The following is a 5,405-nucleotide window of genomic DNA, read 5'->3' as shown; positions in this document are numbered from 1 at the left end:
GGGCTGGCATGCGGGCAGGCAGGGTGAGAGCACCACCGCCTCTCAGGAGCAGGGCCGAGGCAGAGCGGGGAAGATCACCGGGCTGGGATGGAGACAGCGACATCCCTCTGCGGGCTGGTGAAGCTCACTGGCCTGGTGGGTGGTGGCAGCAGCTGCCGCGTGTGAGCTTCCCCGCCCTGCAGAGGGGTGCTACTGCCTTCACCCCACCCTGGACCTGCTCCTGAGAGGCAGCAGTGCTCCATCCCTGCCCGCCCATGCATACCCCATAGGACCGTTCCAAGTTCCCCTGGGGGTACGTGTACCCCCAATTGACAGCCCCATGTGCTAGTATACACGCATGTCACTGTAGCCTTGCCTCAACTAATACAGGTTAAACACACACTTGGCAACAGTGGCTTAATGTGAGACAAATATATTTCTTTAAATTGAGTTTTGAACTCCAATATCCTTGTAATCGAATGTTCTCACCGAAGCTGGAAAAGTGCTGCAGGAGAAGCAGAATGGTTTGAAGTAGCACACATTTCATTTTCAAACTGCTCCCATCTGAGAGAAGAGATTTCCAAGGAACCTAAGCAATGTCCTCCATGAAGCTGCTGACTTAGCACTGGCATACTATTTGTCCCAGCAATGCTATAAACTATTTCTTTTGGCTATCAGACAAATCTCACTTCCAGCTCTTAAGGACATGGTGGTTTTCCTGATTGTGAAAATCTGTAGCAGAAATTCATCTGAGATGGACTCTCCTAGCTGCAATTCCTTTAACTCAGATAATACAATGATAGGAGTCATAAAAGTTACTTAGGGATATTTGGCCCAGATGCTGTACTAATATGCACATGTGCCAGCCTAATGAAGTCAATAGTGCTACAGATAGCTAATGATAAAGAATTCAGAGCCTCTGGCTTTATTGCTTTTATGTCCTTTTCTGACCTTTGTACATTTCAATCATGGATAAACGTATCCACAATGTGCTATGCTGCTTGGATAAGGAAGTATGTGAACCTTTATTTTTCCATCTGCTAGTGAACGCAAGGTAGTGATTCACTTCCTGAGGGCTTGCCTACTTGGGGACACTCAGGACGCTTAATCTAAATTAACTTTTAAAGTGAATTACTTAAATTGCATTAAGCCCCTCTGTGGACATTTTTTAAATTCTGAATGAAAAGTCTCTCTATTTTGATTTAGTGTCTCATTCATCCAAAGTGAATTAAGCTAATTTAATTAATTTGTAAATTGAATTATGCAAAATCAAAATAAGGATTCTAACTCTGAGGGAGAATGTCCACACCAGAGTTTACTGCACTTTAATTAATTCATATTAAACTCAAACTATTAGGCTAATTCAGAATAATCTTCCTGAGAGTCCCTATGTAGACAAGCCCTGATGGACAGGGGGAGAATCATGGAAGAAGCTATTCTGGAAATAGATTGTTTTACCACTTTGTGTCTCTCCATAGCTCTGCTCACCTCTGAGGGTACACCAGCTAAAATGTGTGCGCATTTGCTGACTGAAGGGCACAGTTCAGTAGTAAAGCTGTTACAGTTAGGAATGTGTAAGGACTGAAAACATGCCTGTGTATTCAAGTCTCAAACAAAAGTCATTCAGCACAGCATTCTCTAAACCCACATATACTGACTGATCTCACAGGAAGAGAATCTGTGATATTATGGCTGAAAAAAAATCCCCTATTTAACTGTCAGTAGAACAGGCACCTCAGTTAACGGTTTTCTACCATTGGGGGCTTAAGTCAAATCACTGAATAATCCAGTTATTTTACTGAATAGAGACACCCCTGGTGTCCAGAAGTAGGACTGTCCAACCAGGGTCAACTGAGTCAGCAACAAGTCACGCAGACTGGCTGGATCCCAATAGCCTGAAGGCATTAGGAATAGCCAAGTGGCTGCTCAGGTTTTGGAACTGGTAGCTGACTAGTTTCCTTCCCACAAGAGACTTTGTTTTCATCTTTATTAAATGAAAGCAAGCCTACATGGCACAGAAGCTATTAACCATTACTCTGCCAGCTTCTCTCTCAACACTCACCTGTCCGGGTGTGCCGGATGGTGCAGAATTCAGGTGTCCCCAAGTGACCCACCACTGGTAGCTTTCTGTCATTCTAAAAGGGACATGGTGGTCCCCTGGATAACTGGGGCTTTGGCCGTTAAAAATTTGGTGCCCAACCTTCAAACAATTCTGAATCACAGGTTCTCTTAGGAGGCATTTCATAAAGAAAATGACTGTAGATACTATGGACATATCCACACAGCCTCCTCATCATACCTGGGAACATCCCTGCAAGGCACACACTGCCCACTCACTCCCACACTGTGCACACCAAACCCTAGGGACAAGGCTCAAGCCCCTTCCTTCAGCTCTCAGTTTGGGATGTGCTACTGACACAAAAACTGCCACCCAGCTGAAGTTTTGCTTTGTCTCTTCCATTTAGCAGGGCCATGGCCTATCTGGAACATGCAGATATCAAGTGGCTGCAAATAAGTGATACTGATTAAGTGCTCATATATTTTATCTCTGCCCCTGTCTGCTTTGTATTCGGGACCGCAAGCCCTGTGGGGCAGGTGGCGCCTGCAAGCATCTGTGCCACACCTAACACAAAGGTGTGCTAGGACTCGACTGCCACACCACATAAAGAATAAACACTATTGATTTTAAAAGCAAGATCTTTTCCCAGTCTAGGAAAAACTGCTGAACATTTGTTTCCCCTTTACCCTCCAACTTTCTTTTTTCCTGAAAATGTAAGATAGGGTCAGTCTCACAAGGTATTATTCAGACCTTAACTAATACAAGGAAGAGAGGGAAAAAGTCCATGAGGCATATAGTGTGCAGACAGAGGTGACAATTTTTACCCAATTTGGCCAAAGAGAGGTTTATAGCTGTGACAAAGACAAGTGCATGGCTGCAAACAGCTTAAAAATGGCGGATTGGGTGAAAAATCTGACCCTTCATTGCATGAGGTATCAAATAAAGGTGTTACAAAATGTAGCATCTTTTGTAACTTGTGCTTGCTGAGTTCCCAGCCTGCTGCTGTTTTCAGAATGGGAGGGGGAAAGGGAGCAGAGAGTTCACAGTCTGGGGGGGTTTTCAGCCCCGCCTGGTGGGTGGGCAGGTGTATTGCGGCCCCTACCCCCCCAAGGTGGGGGGCTCCAATTCAACCACCCCACTCTTCTGCACCACCACCACCACCACCCACCAGCCCAGTGACCGTCTCTGGCCCGCAGAAGAGCACCGCTGCCCTCACCCCAGCCCTGTGAGCTTCCCGGCCCTGCCCCGGCCCTGCTTCTGGGAGGCAGTGGCACTCAGTCCCTGCCTGCACGCCTTCCTTGCCTCCTCGCTCAGTGTCTGGCCATATGCTCCCCACCCCTGCTTGGCATTCGGCCATATGCTCCCTTTTCCCCCACCCCAGCATCCGGCTGTGCATCACACCCTCCACCACTCCCCCGCTTGGCATCCGGCCGCTGGGGGTACTTAGACTAAAAAAGGGTGAAAACCCCTGGCCTAGTGCTATTTCGCTATAACACCCATTTTAAAATGATACCCGATTCCACTTAGCGCTCAGCAAGTTTCATTATAATGCTCACGGTCGCCATCTTGGGTCATCAAATACTTTGTTTCACTTAATGCTCGTTTCGCTTAACGCTCAGTTTTTCAGGAACCAGTTGAGAGCACTAAGCTGGGGCTGCCTGTACTAGATCAGAAGTTAGAAAGACCTGAATGGTGACAATTGGTGAATGAAGTCAAGTTCATTTAATTAATAAAGATGCAGACAGAAGTGACAATTTCTACTCAATCTGGCTCTACAGGTGTGCACTGACAGAAGTGCATGGCTGTAGAGTGCTTTAAAAGGGCCCAATCCCACAACAATCTGAACCTTCATGTAATGAAGGTTCAGATGAAGATGCTCCAAAGGAGCACCTGCATTAACAGGTCTGCATGTGACAGGAGCAGGACTGGACAGCCCTGCTTCCAGCACTGTTTTCAGAATGGGAGGGAGGAAAGGGAGCAGGGGGAGCTCATTTTGGGGTTTGCCCAGCTGGTGATAGAGGCGGGGGGGGCTTCAATCCACCCTCCAGCACCAGCTGAAGAAACCCCAGATTGAACTCCCTCAGCTCACTCCCTCTCATTTTGAAGACAGAGCCAGGGCACGGAGGAGGAAGGGAAGGAGTGGGGCTAGGGGACAGCAGCGGCAGACTTGCAGCCACTCCAAATTGCAACTGAATCCCCCAACTCCCGGGACCCAACAGAGAATGTCTGTTGGGGCCAGGGGATTGCTGTCACTCAGAACTTCCTGTGAAGCACTACGAGTTATAGCAGGGAGCTGCACTTCTGTCTGCACCTTAAATACTTTACTAACTTTTGAAAACGCAGTGTAGATGCTGGAGAATCTTCAACCCTGCATCTGGAAGAGTGCCTCACATGCTTGCTGAGCATTTGTATTCTCTTGTAATAATACTGGTAGTTTAACTATTGAAGGACAGAAAAAGTTTTACCATCTCTGTCCAACTAAACTCACCTTGGAGGATGACTTGAAAAGTTGGCCATAGACTGATGTGCTATTTGTATGCACTGAACTTTATTTATAAATGTATTCAGGGAAATAAGGTTTATCATATCAGAGCACACTATCATTACATCCAGTACTGGAACTGAGAGAAAAAGCATCTATGCCAATGCTGGACATTGGACAGTAGGAAACAGAATGTTAAATTCCTTCCTGGTTCTTCTGTAGCTTTGTAGCTGCTCCAAGAAGCAAAAGAATTGATTCCCTTTGTTTTAGCTTGCATAACCAAACAATGTTATCAATGATCATAGAAAGGCCTAGCTCTTTTAAATCTATTCAGAATTTCTGACTCATAACCTTCTTCAGTAATGAATGTAAAAAGCTGCCAATGCTGTGTGAACTATTAGCCCCTCTGTTCGTTTTAAATCTGTCCATTAATTTGAGCTAGCTTTTGTATTAACAAGAAAAAAGGGAACAGTCAGCTTTTATTACATGCTTTACCATCGTAACTCTGTTATTTAAATCTCCTGCAGCTTGCTTTATTTGCAGCTGAAATAATACTAGCATTTTTTAAAAACCACTGTATTTGTGAAATTGAAGCAACAAATCTGCCTCCTGGAAAGGGCTTGGTTCTATGTAGTTACAGTCCACAGGCTGGGATATAAATGTGAGATGCTCTAATCCCATCAATATATAGCAGAGCCCCCAGAGAGATCAATGGGAGATTTGCCTAGAGATCAAACGTGGAATGATTTTCATGAATTAACTGCCCATTTAGTTATTTGTTCAATGCTTTGCTTAATCTAATACCACCCAGATGGAAAATATCTTCAGGGCCATCAGAATTTCTTCCCTTTGACTGTTCTTCCTCCAATCTCCTTGTTCTTTTTA

This window comes from Alligator sinensis, unplaced genomic scaffold, assembly GCF_000455745.1.
Source record: "Alligator sinensis unplaced genomic scaffold, ASM45574v1 scaffold643_2, whole genome shotgun sequence".
NCBI classification, from domain to species: Eukaryota; Metazoa; Chordata; order Crocodylia; family Alligatoridae; genus Alligator; species Alligator sinensis.
The sequence above is the reverse complement of the archived record's forward strand: the minus strand, read 5'-3'. Positions refer to the sequence as shown.